At 37.1% G+C, this 16742-nt stretch overlaps 14 non-coding genes across 14 annotated transcripts; all 14 read right to left on the reverse strand.

Moving 5' to 3' along the window:
• Positions 1-642: 642 nt before the first annotated feature.
• TRNAL-UAA (transfer RNA leucine (anticodon UAA)) lies at positions 643-725 on the reverse strand. Its single transcript has one exon. It is a non-coding gene; the product is annotated as a tRNA-Leu (tRNA).
• Positions 726-1024: 299 nt separating this feature from the next.
• On the reverse strand, positions 1025-1107 carry TRNAL-UAA (transfer RNA leucine (anticodon UAA)). Its single transcript has one exon. It is a non-coding gene; the product is annotated as a tRNA-Leu (tRNA).
• A 1733-nt stretch (positions 1108-2840) lies between these two features.
• TRNAL-UAA (transfer RNA leucine (anticodon UAA)) lies at positions 2841-2921 on the reverse strand. Its single transcript has one exon. It is a non-coding gene; the product is annotated as a tRNA-Leu (tRNA).
• Positions 2922-3220: 299 nt separating this feature from the next.
• Positions 3221-3303, reverse strand: TRNAL-UAA (transfer RNA leucine (anticodon UAA)). The gene has a single exon. It is a non-coding gene; the product is annotated as a tRNA-Leu (tRNA).
• A 1734-nt stretch (positions 3304-5037) lies between these two features.
• TRNAL-UAA (transfer RNA leucine (anticodon UAA)) lies at positions 5038-5120 on the reverse strand. The gene has a single exon. It is a non-coding gene; the product is annotated as a tRNA-Leu (tRNA).
• A 299-nt stretch (positions 5121-5419) lies between these two features.
• On the reverse strand, positions 5420-5502 carry TRNAL-UAA (transfer RNA leucine (anticodon UAA)). The gene has a single exon. It is a non-coding gene; the product is annotated as a tRNA-Leu (tRNA).
• A 1733-nt stretch (positions 5503-7235) lies between these two features.
• On the reverse strand, positions 7236-7316 carry TRNAL-UAA (transfer RNA leucine (anticodon UAA)). The gene has a single exon. It is a non-coding gene; the product is annotated as a tRNA-Leu (tRNA).
• Positions 7317-7615: 299 nt separating this feature from the next.
• Positions 7616-7698, reverse strand: TRNAL-UAA (transfer RNA leucine (anticodon UAA)). Its single transcript has one exon. It is a non-coding gene; the product is annotated as a tRNA-Leu (tRNA).
• A 1734-nt stretch (positions 7699-9432) lies between these two features.
• On the reverse strand, positions 9433-9515 carry TRNAL-UAA (transfer RNA leucine (anticodon UAA)). Its single transcript has one exon. It is a non-coding gene; the product is annotated as a tRNA-Leu (tRNA).
• A 299-nt stretch (positions 9516-9814) lies between these two features.
• Positions 9815-9897, reverse strand: TRNAL-UAA (transfer RNA leucine (anticodon UAA)). The gene has a single exon. It is a non-coding gene; the product is annotated as a tRNA-Leu (tRNA).
• Positions 9898-11641: 1744 nt separating this feature from the next.
• TRNAL-UAA (transfer RNA leucine (anticodon UAA)) lies at positions 11642-11722 on the reverse strand. The gene has a single exon. It is a non-coding gene; the product is annotated as a tRNA-Leu (tRNA).
• Positions 11723-13849: 2127 nt separating this feature from the next.
• On the reverse strand, positions 13850-13932 carry TRNAL-UAA (transfer RNA leucine (anticodon UAA)). The gene has a single exon. It is a non-coding gene; the product is annotated as a tRNA-Leu (tRNA).
• Positions 13933-14231: 299 nt separating this feature from the next.
• On the reverse strand, positions 14232-14314 carry TRNAL-UAA (transfer RNA leucine (anticodon UAA)). The gene has a single exon. It is a non-coding gene; the product is annotated as a tRNA-Leu (tRNA).
• A 574-nt stretch (positions 14315-14888) lies between these two features.
• On the reverse strand, positions 14889-14971 carry TRNAL-UAA (transfer RNA leucine (anticodon UAA)). The gene has a single exon. It is a non-coding gene; the product is annotated as a tRNA-Leu (tRNA).
• Positions 14972-16742: the final 1771 nt, after the last annotated feature.

Genomic DNA, 16742 nt, shown 5'->3' on the forward strand with positions numbered 1-16742 from the left:
TGAATGTCCTCTCAGCAGGATGTAATCTTGTCCTGCCACGGGGAGGGGGAAGGTTAAGATTAGGCATTAGAAGGGGGGTTACGGTGTAGGGACAGGTAGGTTAGCGTTAGGTACCAGGGAGGGAGGGTTTGGTTTAGTCACTTAGAAGAGGAGGTTAGTGTTAGACACCAAGCAGGGAGCATTAGCTTTAGGCATTGGGGAATGGAGGATTAGTGTTAGGCATCCCGGGGAGGGTAAGGTTTAGGCACCCAAGGAGAGGGTGTAAGGGTTAGACACCCAAAAGGGAGGATTAGGGTTAGGGCAGGGAACATGGAAGGGTTATGGTATTAACTGCAGGGCTGTCAGGATTTTAATGGTCAGGTTGCTGATGTCGGTATTCTGACCATAGGCATCCAGTCCATCAGGATTACATTCTGAACCCCATTGCATATGTATATGTTAATGTGCATGGTCAACTTTTATGCAAACTTTGTACTGTTTGGAGTCTAAATTATTACATAAGTTTATTTGCACTGTTACATTTCAATGCTTTTGTGGAACATGTATGGTAGTTTACAAATGTAAACAAAATGACTCTTGTACATTTCCCTATTCGATTATATTGTTCCTTGTACATATTTAGGAATACCAAATTAAAATACATACCAGAAGTGGGGTTCGAACCCACGCGGATATATATCCATTGGATCTTAAGTCCAATGCTTTAACCACTCGGCCATCCTGGTATGTTGCCCTGGGTATTTTCATGGCAAATACTATTGCACTATTCATATTTATTTTCCTGTGCATTGTTAACTTTGAACCGCTTGGAGTTTGAAATATTACATAACTTTTGGTATTTTAATGGATATTATGATATCATTGTTTCTTTTCTTCATAGAAAGCCAGGTTCTTTGAAAAAATGGATTGAAAATATTGTTTTAGCAATGTAATTTAAGTTAATGATTTTCACAGAATTTTGAGAGTTTTCCCTAATTGACGAAATCTTCATCGTAAATATTTAGTTAGCTGAAATTAAAATGCATACCAGAAGTGGGGATCAAACCCATGCGGATATGTATCCATTGGATTTTAAGCCAAACGCCTTAACCACTCGGCCATCCTGGTGTGATTGTCATGACAAATACTATTGCAAAGCATATATATCTTTTAATGTGCATGGGCAATTATTCAGCAAACTTTATACTGCTTTGACTGTTACTTATTACATAAGTCTGGTAATTGTTGTTTTTTTCAAAGTATGATACTTATATTTCTATTCTTCACAACAAGTAAGGCTCTTATGAATAAAAAGTTTTATAATAATTCCATATTTGTTTAAAGACATTAATTTTCACCACATTTCGTACTGCTCATCTATCAAGACTGTCCTTTCTTTTGAATGATTACAAGCAACATTTGTAGATAGTTGCTATCATTCTTTTTTGCCGTGTCACATGTCAAGGATTTTGTGGAACAAGTATGGTGGTTTACAAATGCAAGCAGCATCAACTTTTGTACATTTTCCTTAATTAATAAAGTTATTCCTTGTACATATTTAGGAATCTGAAATTAACATGCATACCAGAATTGGGGTTCGATCCCAGGCAGATATATATCCATTGGATCTTAAGTCAAATGCCTTAACCATGCAGCCATCCTGGGGTGGTGCCCAAGAGCTTTTCATGGCAAATACTAATGCACTATTCATGCTAATTATGATGTACATGGTTAACTTTGTACTGTTTGGAGTTTAAAATATTACATAACTGGGTATTTTAATGGATATTAGGATATCATTGTTTACTTTCTTTATAAAAAATCAGTTTCTTTGGAGAAAATATTTTTTGATCAAAGTACTGTAGCTTAAGTTATTGACTTTCACCATAGTTTGAAAGTTTTCCATAACTGACAAATTCTTCCTCATTTGGTTAGCTGAAATTGAAATACAAACCAGAAGTGGGGATCTATCCCATGCAGATGTAAATCCATTGAATCTTAAGGTCAACACCTTAACCACTCGGCCATCCTGATGTGAGGCTTTTGACATTTTCATGGCAAATACTTTTGCAAAGCATGGGACCCAGTTAAAAGGCTTCCGTGTGGGATCCTGCTATCATAATACTGACACCACAATCGTACCCACGAGCCATAATAACGGCACCAAAATGCCAACAGAGGTAGGATTAATAGCATGAAAATACTGACACCTAGAATTCTGAATGTCCTCTCAGCAGGATGTAATCTTGTCCTGCCACGGGGAGGGGGAAGGTTAGGATTAGGCATTAGAAGGGGGGTTACGGTGTAGGGACAGGTAGGTTAGAGTTAGGTACCAGGGAGGGAGGGTTTGGTTTAGTCACTTAGAAGAGGAGGTTAGTGTTAGACACCAAGCAGGGAGCATTAGCTTTAGGCATTGGGGAATGGAGGGTTAGTGTCAGGCATCCCGTGGAGGGTAAGGTTTAGGCACCCAAGGAGAGGGTGTAAGGGTTAGACACCCAAAAGGGAGGATTAGGGTTAGGGCAGGGAACATGGAAGGGTTATGGTATTAACTGCAGGGCTGTCAGGATTTTAATGGTCAGGTTGCTGATGTCGGTATTCTGACCATAGGCATCCAGTCCATCAGGATTACATTCTGAACCCCATTGCATATGTATATGTTAATGTGCATGGTCAACTTTTATGCAAACTTTGTACTGTTTGGAGTCTAAATTATTACATAAGTTTATTTGCACTGTCACATTTCAATGCTTTTGTGGAACATGTATGGTAGTTTACAAATGTAAACAAAATGACTCTTGTACATTTCCCTATTCGATTATATTGTTCCTTGTACATATTTAGGAATCCGAAATTAAAACACATACCAGAAGTGGGGTTCGAACCCACGCGGATATATCCATTGGATCTTAAGTCCAACGCCTTAACCACTCGGCCATCCTGGTATGTTTCACTGGTTATTTTCATGGCAAATACTATTGCACTTTTCATGTTTATTTTTCTGTGCATTGTTAACTTTGAACCGCTTGGAGTTTAAAATATTACATAACTTTTGGTATTTTAATGGATATTATGATATCATTGTTTCTTTTCTTCATAGAAAGCCAGGTTCTTTGAAAAAATGGATTGAAAATATTTTTTAAGCAATGTAATTTAAGTTAATGATTTTCACAGAATTTTGAGAGTTTTCCCTAATTGCTGAAATCTTCATCGTAAATATTTAGTTAGCTGAAATTAAAATGCATACCAGAAGTGGGGATCGAACCCACCCAGATATGTATCCATTGGATCTTAAGTCCAACGCCTTAACCACTCGGCCATCCTGGTGTGATTGTCATGTCAAATACTATTGGAAAGCATATGTATCTTTTAATGTGCATGGGCAATTATTCAGCAAACTTTATACTGCTTTGACTGTTACTTATTACATAAGTCTGGTAATTGTTGTTTTTTTAAAAGTATGATACTTATATTTCTATTCTTCAGAACAAGTAAGGCTCTTATGAATAAAAAGTTTCATAATAATTCCATATTTGTTTAAAGACATTAATTTTCACCACATTTCGAACTGCTCATCTACCAAGACTGTCCTTTCTTTTGAATGATTACAAGCAACATTTGTAGATAGTTGCTATCATTCTTTTTTTGCCCTGTCACATGTCAAGGATTTTGTGGAACAAGTATGGTGGGTTACAAATGCAAGCAACATCAACTTTTGTACATGTCATTAATTAATAATGTTATTCCTTGTACATATTTAGGAATCTGAAATTAACATGCATACCAGAATTGGGGTTCGATCCCATGCGGATATATATCCATTGGATCTTAAGTCAAATGCCTTAACCATGCAACCATCCTGGTGTGGTGCCCAAGAGCTTTTCATGGCAAATACTAATGCACTATTCATTTTAATTATGATGTGCATGGTTAACTTTGTACTGTTTGGAGTTTAAAATATTACATAACTGGGTATTTTAATGGATATTAGGATATCATTGTTTACTTTCTTTATAAAAAATCAGTTTCTTTGGAGAAAATATTTTTTGATCAAAGTACTGTAGCTTAAGTTATTGACTTTCACCATAGTTTGAAAGTTTTCCCTAACTGACAAATTCTTCCTCATTTGGTTAGCTGAAATTGAAATACAAACCAGAAGTGGGGATCTATCCCATGCAGATGTAAATCCATTGAATCTTAAGGTCAACACCTTAACCACTCGGCCATCCTGATGTGAGGCTTTTGACATTTTCATGGCAAATACTTTTGCAAAGCATGGGACCCAGTTAAAAGGCTTCCGTGTGGGATCCTGGCTATCATAATACTGACACCACAATCGTACCCACGAGCCATAATAACGGCACCAAAATGCCAACAGAGGTAGGATTAATAGCATGAAAATACTGACACCTAGAATTCTGAATGTCCTCTCAGCAGGATGTAATCTTGTCCTGCCACGGGGAGGGGGGAGGTTAGGATTAGGCATTAGAAGGGGGGTTACGGTGTAGGGACAGGTAGGTTAGAGTTAGGTACCAGGGAGGGAGGGTTTGGTTTAGTCACTTAGAAGAGGAGGTTAGTGTTAGACACCAAGCAGGGAGCATTAGCTTTAGGCATTGGGGAATGGAGGGTTAGTGTTAGGCATCCCGTGGAGGGTAAGGTTTAGGCACCCAAGGAGAGGGTGTAAGGGTTAGACACCCAAAAGGGAGGATTAGGGTTAGGGCAGGGAACATGGAAGGGTTATGGTATTAACTGCAGGGCTGTCAGGATTTTAATGGTCAGGTTGCTGATGTCGGTATTCTGACCATAGGCATCCAGTCCATCAGGATTACATTCTGAACCCCATTGCATATAAATATGTTAATGTGCATGGTCAACTTTTATGCAAACTTTGTACTGTTTGGAGTCTAAATTATTACATAAGTTTATTTGCACTGTCACATTTCAATGCTTTTGTGGAACATGTATGGTAGTTTACAAATGTAAACAAAATGACTCTTGTACATTTCCCTATTCGATTATATTGTTCCTTGTACATATTTAGGAATCTGAAATTAAAATACCTACCAGAAGTGGGGTTCTAACCCACGCGGATATATATCCATTTGATCTTAAGTTCAATGCCATAACCACTCGGCCATCCTGGTATGTTGCCCTGGGTATTTTCATGGCAAATACTATTGCACTATTCATATTTATTTTCCTGTGCATTGTTAACTTTGAACCGCTTGGTGTTTAAAATATTACATAACTTTTGGTATTTTAATGGATATTATGATATCATTGTTTCTTTTCTTCATAGAAAGCCAGGTTCTTTGAAAAAATGGATTGAAAATATTTTTTTAGCAATGTAATTTAAGTTTATGATTTTCACAGAATTTTGAGAGTTTTCCCTAATTGCCTAAATCTTCATCGTAAATATTTAGTTAGCTGAAATTAAAATGCATACCAGAAGTGGGGATCAAACCCACACGGATATGTATCCATTGGATTTTAAGCCAAACGCCTTAACCACTCGGCCATCCTGGTGTGATTGTCATGACAAATACTATTGCAAAGCATATATATCTTTTAATGTGCATGGGCAATTATTCAGCAAACTTTATACTGCTTTGACTGTTACTTATTACATAAGTCTGGTAATTGTTGTTTTTTTCAAAGTATGATACTTATATTTCTATTCTTCACAACAAGTAAGGCTCTTATGAATAAAAAGTTTTATAATAATTCCATATTTGTTTAAAGACATTAATTTTCTCCACATTTCGAACTGCTCAGCTATCAAGACTGTCCTTTCTTTTGAATGATTACAAGCAACATTTGTAGATAGTTGCTATCATTCTTTTTTGCCGTGTCACATGTCAAGGATTTTGTGGAACAAGTATGGTGGTTTACAAATGCAAGCAGCATCAACTTTTGTACATTTTCCTTAATTAATAAAGTTATTCCTTGTACATATTTAGGAATCTGAAATTAACATGCATACCAGAATTGGGGTTCGATCCCAGGCAGATATATATCCATTGGATCTTAAGTCAAATGCCTTAACCATGCAGCCATCCTGGGGTGGTGCCCAAGAGCTTTTCATGGCAAATACTAATGCACTATTCATGCTAATTATGATGTACATGGTTAACTTTGTACTGTTTGGAGTTTAAAATATTACATAACTGGGTATTTTAATGGATATTAGGATATCATTGTTTACTTTCTTTATAAAAAATCAGTTTCTTTGGAGAAAATATTTTTTGATCAAAGTACTGTAGCTTAAGTTATTGACTTTCACCATAGTTTGAAAGTTTTCCATAACTGACAAATTCTTCCTCATTTGGTTAGCTGAAATTGAAATACAAACCAGAAGTGGGGATCTATCCCATGCAGATGTAAATCCATTGAATCTTAAGGTCAACACCTTAACCACTCGGCCATCCTGATGTGAGGCTTTTGACATTTTCATGGCAAATACTTTTGCAAAGCATGGGACCCAGTTAAAAGGCTTCCGTGTGGGATCCTGCTATCATAATACTGACACCACAATCGTACCCACGAGCCATAATAACGGCACCAAAATGCCAACAGAGGTAGGATTAATAGCATGAAAATACTGACACCTAGAATTCTGAATGTCCTCTCAGCAGGATGTAATCTTGTCCTGCCACGGGGAGGGGGAAGGTTAGGATTAGGCATTAGAAGGGGGGTTACGGTGTAGGGACAGGTAGGTTAGAGTTAGGTACCAGGGAGGGAGGGTTTGGTTTAGTCACTTAGAAGAGGAGGTTAGTGTTAGACACCAAGCAGGGAGCATTAGCTTTAGGCATTGGGGAATGGAGGGTTAGTGTTAGGCATCCCGTGGAGGGTAAGGTTTAGGCACCCAAGGAGAGGGTGTAAGGGTTAGACACCCAAAAGGGAGGATTAGGGTTAGGGCAGGGAACATGGAAGGGTTATGGTATTAACTGCAGGGCTGTCAGGATTTTAATGGTCAGGTTGCTGATGTCGGTATTCTGACCATAGGCATCCAGTCCATCAGGATTACATTCTGAACCCCATTGCATATGTATATGTTAATGTGCATGGTCAACTTTTATGCAAACTTTGTACTGTTTGGAGTCTAAATTATTACATAAGTTTATTTGCACTGTCACATTTCAATGCTTTTGTGGAACATGTATGGTAGTTTACAAATGTAAACAAAATGACTCTTGTACATTTCCCTATTCGATTATATTGTTCCTTGTACATATTTAGGAATCCGAAATTAAAACACATACCAGAAGTGGGGTTCGAACCCACGCGGATATATCCATTGGATCTTAAGTCCAACGCCTTAACCACTCGGCCATCCTGGTATGTTTCACTGGTTATTTTCATGGCAAATACTATTGCACTTTTCATGTTTATTTTTCTGTGCATTGTTAACTTTGAACCGCTTGGAGTTTAAAATATTACATAACTTTTGGTATTTTAATGGATATTATGATATCATTGTTTCTTTTCTTCATAGAAAGCCAGGTTCTTTGAAAAAATGGATTGAAAATATTTTTTAAGCAATGTAATTTAAGTTAATGATTTTCACAGAATTTTGAGAGTTTTCCCTAATTGCTGAAATCTTCATCGTAAATATTTAGTTAGCTGAAATTAAAATGCATACCAGAAGTGGGGATCGAACCCACCCAGATATGTATCCATTGGATCTTAAGTCCAACGCCTTAACCACTCGGCCATCCTGGTGTGATTGTCATGTCAAATACTATTGGAAAGCATATGTATCTTTTAATGTGCATGGGCAATTATTCAGCAAACTTTATACTGCTTTGACTGTTACTTATTACATAAGTCTGGTAATTGTTGTTTTTTTAAAAGTATGATACTTATATTTCTATTCTTCAGAACAAGTAAGGCTCTTATGAATAAAAAGTTTCATAATAATTCCATATTTGTTTAAAGACATTAATTTTCACCACATTTCGAACTGCTCATCTACCAAGACTGTCCTTTCTTTTGAATGATTACAAGCAACATTTGTAGATAGTTGCTATCATTCTTTTTTTGCCCTGTCACATGTCAAGGATTTTGTGGAACAAGTATGGTGGGTTACAAATGCAAGCAACATCAACTTTTGTACATGTCATTAATTAATAATGTTATTCCTTGTACATATTTAGGAATCTGAAATTAACATGCATACCAGAATTGGGGTTCGATCCCATGCGGATATATATCCATTGGATCTTAAGTCAAATGCCTTAACCATGCAACCATCCTGGTGTGGTGCCCAAGAGCTTTTCATGGCAAATACTAATGCACTATTCATTTTAATTATGATGTGCATGGTTAACTTTGTACTGTTTGGAGTTTAAAATATTACATAACTGGGTATTTTAATGGATATTAGGATATCATTGTTTACTTTCTTTATAAAAAATCAGTTTCTTTGGAGAAAATATTTTTTGATCAAAGTACTGTAGCTTAAGTTATTGACTTTCACCATAGTTTGAAAGTTTTCCCTAACTGACAAATTCTTCCTCATTTGGTTAGCTGAAATTGAAATACAAACCAGAAGTGGGGATCTATCCCATGCAGATGTAAATCCATTGAATCTTAAGGTCAACACCTTAACCACTCGGCCATCCTGATGTGAGGCTTTTGACATTTTCATGGCAAATACTTTTGCAAAGCATGGGACCCAGTTAAAAGGCTTCCGTGTGGGATCCTGGCTATCATAATACTGACACCACAATCGTACCCACGAGCCATAATAACGGCACCAAAATGCCAACAGAGGTAGGATTAATAGCATGAAAATACTGACACCTAGAATTCTGAATGTCCTCTCAGCAGGATGTAATCTTGTCCTGCCACGGGGAGGGGGGAGGTTAGGATTAGGCATTAGAAGGGGGGTTACGGTGTAGGGACAGGTAGGTTAGAGTTAGGTACCAGGGAGGGAGGGTTTGGTTTAGTCACTTAGAAGAGGAGGTTAGTGTTAGACACCAAGCAGGGAGCATTAGCTTTAGGCATTGGGGAATGGAGGGTTAGTGTTAGGCATCCCGTGGAGGGTAAGGTTTAGGCACCCAAGGAGAGGGTGTAAGGGTTAGACACCCAAAAGGGAGGATTAGGGTTAGGGCAGGGAACATGGAAGGGTTATGGTATTAACTGCAGGGCTGTCAGGATTTTAATGGTCAGGTTGCTGATGTCGGTATTCTGACCATAGGCATCCAGTCCATCAGGATTACATTCTGAACCCCATTGCATATAAATATGTTAATGTGCATGGTCAACTTTTATGCAAACTTTGTACTGTTTGGAGTCTAAATTATTACATAAGTTTATTTGCACTGTCACATTTCAATGCTTTTGTGGAACATGTATGGTAGTTTACAAATGTAAACAAAATGACTCTTGTACATTTCCCTATTCGATTATATTGTTCCTTGTACATATTTAGGAATCTGAAATTAAAATACCTACCAGAAGTGGGGTTCTAACCCACGCGGATATATATCCATTTGATCTTAAGTTCAATGCCATAACCACTCGGCCATCCTGGTATGTTGCCCTGGGTATTTTCATGGCAAATACTATTGCACTATTCATATTTATTTTCCTGTGCATTGTTAACTTTGAACCGCTTGGTGTTTAAAATATTACATAACTTTTGGTATTTTAATGGATATTATGATATCATTGTTTCTTTTCTTCATAGAAAGCCAGGTTCTTTGAAAAAATGGATTGAAAATATTTTTTTAGCAATGTAATTTAAGTTTATGATTTTCACAGAATTTTGAGAGTTTTCCCTAATTGCCTAAATCTTCATCGTAAATATTTAGTTAGCTGAAATTAAAATGCATACCAGAAGTGGGGATCAAACCCACACGGATATGTATCCATTGGATTTTAAGCCAAACGCCTTAACCACTCGGCCATCCTGGTGTGATTGTCATGACAAATACTATTGCAAAGCATATATATCTTTTAATGTGCATGGGCAATTATTCAGCAAACTTTATACTGCTTTGACTGTTACTTATTACATAAGTCTGGTAATTGTTGTTTTTTTCAAAGTATGATACTTATATTTCTATTCTTCACAACAAGTAAGGCTCTTATGAATAAAAAGTTTTATAATAATTCCATATTTGTTTAAAGACATTAATTTTCTCCACATTTCGAACTGCTCAGCTATCAAGACTGTCCTTTCTTTTGAATGATTACAAGCAACATTTGTAGATAGTTGCTATCATTCTTTTTTGCCCTGTCACATGTCAAGGATTTTGTGGAACAAGTATGGTGGTTTACAAATGCAAGCAGCATCAACTTTTGTACATGTCCTTAATTAATAAAGTTATTCCTTGTACATATTTAGGAATCTGAAATTAACATGCATACCAGAATTGGGGTTCGATCCCATGCAGATATATATCCATTGGATCTTAAGTCAAATGCCTTAACCATGCAGCCATCCTGGTGTGGTGCCCAAGAGCTTTTCATGGCAAATACTAATGCACTATTCATGTTAATTATGATGTGCATGGTTAACTTTGTACTGTTTGGAGTTTAAAATATTACATAACTGGGTATTTTAATGGATATTAGGATATCATTGTTTACTTTCTTTATAAAAAATCAGTTTCTTTGGAGAAAATGGATTGAAAATATTTTTTGATCAAAGTACTGTAGCTTAAGTGATTGACTTTCACCATAGTTTGAAAGTTTTCCCTAATTGACAAATTCTTCCTCATTTGGTTAGCTGAAATTGAAATACAAACCAGAAGTGGGGATCTATCCCATGCAGATGTAAATCCAGTGAATCTTAAGTCCAACACCTTAACCACTCGGCCATCCTGATGTGAGGCTTTTGACAATTTCATGGCATATACTTTTGCAAAGCATGGGACCCAGTTAAAAGGCTTCCGTGCGGGATCCTGGCTATCATAATACTGACACCATAATCGTACCCACCAGCCATAATAACATCACCAAAATGCCAACAGAGGTTGGATTAACAGCATGAAAATACTGACACCTAGAATTCTGAATGTCCTCTCAGCAGGATGTAATCTTGTCCTGCCACGGGGAGGGGGGAGGTTAGGATTAGGCATTAGAAGGGGGTTTACGGTGTAGGGACAGGTAGGTTAGAGTTAGGTACCAGGGAGGGAAGGTTTGGTTTAGTCACTTAGAAGAAGAGGTTAGTGTTAGACACCAAGCAGGGAGCATTAGCTTTAGGCATTGGGGAATGGAGGGTTAGTGTTAGGCATCCCGGGGAGGGTAAGGTTTAGGCACCCAAGGAGAGGGTGTAAGGGTTAGACACCCAAAAAGGAGGATTAGGGTTAGGGCAGGGAACATGGTAGGGTTATGGTATTAACTGCAGGGCTGTCAGGATTTTAATGGACAGGTTGCTGATGTCGGTATTCTGACCATAGGCATCCAGTCCATCAGGATTACATTCTGAACCCCATTGCATATGTATATGTTAATGTGCATTGTCAACTTTTATGCAAACTTTGTACTGTTTGGAGTCTAAATTATTACATAAGTTTATTTGCACTGTCACATTTCAATGCTTTTGTGGAACATGTATGGTAGTTTACAAATGTAAACAAAATGACTCTTGTACATTTCCCTATTCGATTATATTGTTCCTTGTACATATTTAGGAATCCGAAATTAAAACACCTACCAGAAGTGGGGTTCGAACACACGCGGATATATCCATTGGATCTTAAGTCCAACACCTTCACCACTCGGCCATCCTGGTATGTTTCCCTGGTTATTTTCATGGCAAATACTAATGCACTATTCATGTTTATTTTCCTGTGCATTGTTAACTTTGAACGGCTTGGAGTTTAAAATATTACATAACTTTTGGTATTTTAATGGATATTATGATATCATTGTTTCTTTTCTTCATAGAAAGCCAGGTTCTTTGAAAAAATGGATTGAAAATATATTTTTAGCAATGTAATTTAAGTTAATGATTTTCACAGAATTTTGAGAGTTTTCCCTAATTGCCGAAATCTTCATCGTAAATATTTCGTTAGCTGAAATTAAAATGCATACCAGAAGTGGGGATCCAACACACTCAGATATGTATCCATTGGATCTTAAGTCTAACTCCTTAACCACTCGGCCATCCTGGTGTGATTGTCATGCCAAATACTATTGGAAAGCATATGTATCTTTTAATGTGCATGGGCAATTATTCAGCAAACTTTATACTGCTTTGACTGTTACTTATTACATAAGTCTGGTAATTGTTGTTTTTTTAAAAGTATGATACTTATATTTCTATTCTTCAGAACAAGTAAGGCTCTTATGAATCAAAAGTTTCATAATAATTCCATATTTGTTTAAAGACATTAATTTTCACCACATTTCGAACTGCTCATCTATCAAGACTGTCCTTTCTTTTGAATGATTACAAGCAACATTTGTAGATAGTTGCTATCATTCTTTTTTTGCCCTGTCACATGTCAAGGATTTTGTGGAACAAGTATGGTGGGTTACAAATGCAAGCAACATCAACTTTTGTACATGTCATTAATTAATAATGTTATTCCTTGTACATATTTAGGAATCTGAAATTAACATGCATACCAGAATTGGGGTTCGATCCCATGCGGATATATATCCATTGGATCTTAAGTCAAATGCCTTAACCATGCAGCCATCCTGGTGTGGTGCCCAAGAGCTTTTCATGGCAAATACTAATGCACTATTCATTTTAATTATGATGTGCATGGTTAACTTTGTACTGTTTGGAGTTTAAAATATTACATAACTGGGTATTTTAATGGATATTAGGATATCATGGTTTACTTTCTTTATAAAAAATCAGTTTCTTTGGAGAAAATGGATTGAAAATATTTTTTGATCAAAGTACTGTAGCTTAAGTGATTGACTTTCACCATAGTTTGAAAGTTTTCCCTAATTGACAAATTCTTCCTCATTTGGTTAGCTGAAATTGAAATACAAACCAGAAGTGGGGATCTATCCCATGCAGATGTAAATCCAGTGAATCTTAAGTCCAACACCTTAACCACTCGGCCATCCTGATGTGAGGCTTTTGACAATTTCATGGCATATACTTTTGCAAAGCATGGGACCCAGTTAAAAGGCTTCCGTGCGGGATCCTGGCTATCATAATACTGACACCATAATCGTACCCACCAGCCATAATAACATCACCAAAATGCCAACAGAGGTTGGATTAACAGCATGAAAATACTGACACCTAGAATTCTGAATGTCCTCTCAGCAGGATGTAATCTTGTCCTGCCACGGGGAGGGGGGAGGTTAGGATTAGGCATTAGAAGGGGGTTTACGGTGTAGGGACAGGTAGGTTAGAGTTAGGTACCAGGGAGGGAAGGTTTGGTTTAGTCACTTAGAAGAAGAGGTTAGTGTTAGACACCAAGCAGGGAGCATTAGCTTTAGGCATTGGGGAATGGAGGGTTAGTGTTAGGCATCCCGGGGAGGGTAAGGTTTAGGCACCCAAGGAGAGGGTGTAAGGGTTAGACACCCAAAAGGGAGGATTAGGGTTAGGGCAGGGAACATGGTAGGGTTATGGTATTAACTGCAGGGCTGTCAGGATTTTAATGGTCAGGATGCTGATGTCGGTATTCTGACCATAGGCATCCAGTCCATCAGGATTACATTCTGAACCCCATTGCATATGTATATGTTAATGTGCATTGTCAACTTTTATGCAAACTTTGTACTGTTTGGAGTCTAAATTATTACATAAGTTTATTTGCACTGTCACATTTCAATGCTTTTGTAGAACATGCATGGTAGTTTACAAATGTAAACAAAATGACTCTTGTACATTTCCCTATTCGATTATATTGTTCTTTGTACATATTTAGGAATTCGAAATTAAAATACATACCAGAAGTGGGGTCCGAACCCACGCGGATATATATCCATTGGATCTTAAGTCCAACGCCTTAACCACTCGGCCATCCTGGTATGTTGCCTTGGGTATTTTCATGGCAAATACTATTACACTATTCATGTTTATTTTCCTGTGCATTGTTAACTTTGAACCGCTTGGAGTTTAAAATATTACATAACTTTTGGTATTTTAATGGATATTATGATATCATTGTTTCTTTTCTTCATAGAAAGCCAGGTTCTTTGAAAAAATGGATTGAAAATATTTTTTTAGCAATGTAATTTAAGTTAATGATTTTCACAGAATTTTGAGAGTTTTCCCTAATTGCCGAAATCTTCATCGTAAATATTTAGTTAGCTGAAATTAAAATGCATACCAGAAGTGGGGATCGAACCCACCCAGATATGTATCCATTGGATATTAAGTCCAACGCCTTAACTACTCGGCCATCCTGGTGTGATTGTCGTGACAAATACTATTGCAAAGCATATGTATCTTTTAATGTGCATGTGCAATTATTCAGCAAACTTTATACTGCTTTGACTGTTACTTATTACATAAGTCTGGTAATTGTTTTTTTTTCTCAAAGTATGATACTTATATTTCTATTCTTCACAAGTAAGGCTCTTATGAATAAAAAGTGTTATAATAATTCCATATTTGTTTAAAGACATTAATTTTCACCACATTTCGAACTGCTCATCTATCAAGACTGTCCTTTCTTTTGAATGATTACAAGCAACATTTGTAGATAGTTGCTATCATTCTTTTTTGCCCTGTCACATTTCAAGGATTTTGTGGAACAAGTATGGTGGTTTACAAATGCAAGCAACATCAACTTTTGTACATGTCCTTAATTAATAAAGTTATTCCTTCTACATATTTAGGAATCTGAAATTAACATGCATACCAGAATTGTGGTTTGATCCCATGCAGATATATATCCATTGGATCTTAGGTCAAATTCCTTAACCATGCAGCCATCCTGGTGTGGTGCCCAGGAGCCTTTCATGGCAAATACTAAAATGCATACCAGAAGTGGGGATCAAACCCACGCGGATATGTATCCATTGGATTTTAAGCCAAACGCCTTAACCACTCGGCCATCCTGGTGTGATTGTCATGACAAATACTATTGCAAAGCATATATATCTTTTAATGTGCATGGGCAATTATTCAGCAAACTTTATACTGCTTTGACTGTTACTTATTACATAAGTCTGGTAATTGTTGTTTTTTTCAAAGTATGATACTTATATTTCTATTCTTCACAAGTAAGGCTCTTATGAATAAAAAGTTTTATAATAATTCCATATTTGTTTAAAGACATTAATTTTCACCACATTTCGAACTGCTCATCTATCAAGACTGTCCTTTCTTTTGAATGATTACAAGCAACATTTGTAGATAGTTGCTATCATTCTTTTTTGCCCTGTCACATGTCAAGGATTTTGTGGAACAAGTATGGTGGTTTACAAATGCAAGCAACATCAACTTTTGTACATGTCCTTAATTAATAAAGTTATTCCTTGTACATATTTAGGAATCTGAAATTAACATGCTTACCAGAATTGGGGTTCGATCCCATGCATATATATATATCCATTGGATCTTAAGTCAAATGCCTTGACCATGCAGCCATCCTGGTGTGGTGCCCAAGAGCTTTTCATGGCAAATACTAATGCACTATTCATGTTAATTATGATGTGCATGGTTAACTTTGTACTGTTTGGAGTTTAAAATATTACATAACTGGGTATTTTAATGGATATTAGGATATCATTGTTTACTTTCTTTATAAAAAAAATCAGTTTCTTTGGAGAAAATATTTTTTGATCAAAGTACTGTAGCTTAAGTTATTGACTTTCACCATAGTTTGAAAGTTTTCCCTAACTGACAAATTCTTCCTCATTTGGTTAGCTGAAATTGAAATACAAACCAGAAGTGGGGATCTATCCCATGCAGATGTAAATCCATTGAATCTTAAGTCCAACACCTTAACCACTCGGCCATCCTGATGTGAGGCGTTTGACATTTTCATGGCAAATACTTTTGCAAAGCATGGGACCCAGTTAAAAGGCTTCCGTGCGGGATCCTGACTATCATAATACTGACACCACAATCGTACCCATGAGCCATAATAACGGCACCAAAATGCCAACAGAGGTAGGATTAATAGCATGAAAATACTGACACCTAGAATTCTGAATGTCCTCTCAGCAGGATGTAATCTTGTCCTGCCACGGGGAGGGGGGAGGTTAGGATTAGGCATTAGAAGGGGGGTTACGGTGTAGGGACAGGTAGGTTAGAGTTAGGTACCAGGGAGGGAGGGTTTGGTTTAGTCACTTAGAAGAGGAGGTTAGTGTTAGACACCAAGCAGGGAGCATTAGCTTTAGGCATTGGGGAATGGAGGGTTAGTGTTAGGCATCCCGGGGAGGGTAAGGTTTAGGCACCCAAGGAGAGGGTGTAAGGGTTAGACACCCAAAAGGGAGGATTAGGGTTAGGGCAGGGAACATGGAAGGGTTATGGTATTAACTGCAGGGCTGTCAGGATTTTAATGGTCAGGTTGCTGATGTCGGTATTCTGACCATAGGCATCCAGTCCATCAGGATTACATTCTGAACCCCATTGCATATGTATATGTTAATGTGCATGGTCAACTTTTATGCAAACTTTGTACTGTTTGGAGTCTAAATTATAACATAAGTTTATTTGCACTGTCACATTTCAATGCTTTTGTGGAACATGTATGGTAGTTTACAAATGTAAACAAAATGACTCTTGTACATTTCCCTATTCGATTATATTGTTCCTTGTACATATTTAGGAATCCGAAATTAAAACACATACCAGAAGTCGGGTTCGAACCCACACGGATATATCC

Source organism: Pseudophryne corroboree, chromosome 4, assembly GCF_028390025.1.
Source record: "Pseudophryne corroboree isolate aPseCor3 chromosome 4, aPseCor3.hap2, whole genome shotgun sequence".
In the NCBI taxonomy this organism is placed as follows: domain Eukaryota; kingdom Metazoa; phylum Chordata; class Amphibia; order Anura; family Myobatrachidae; genus Pseudophryne; species Pseudophryne corroboree.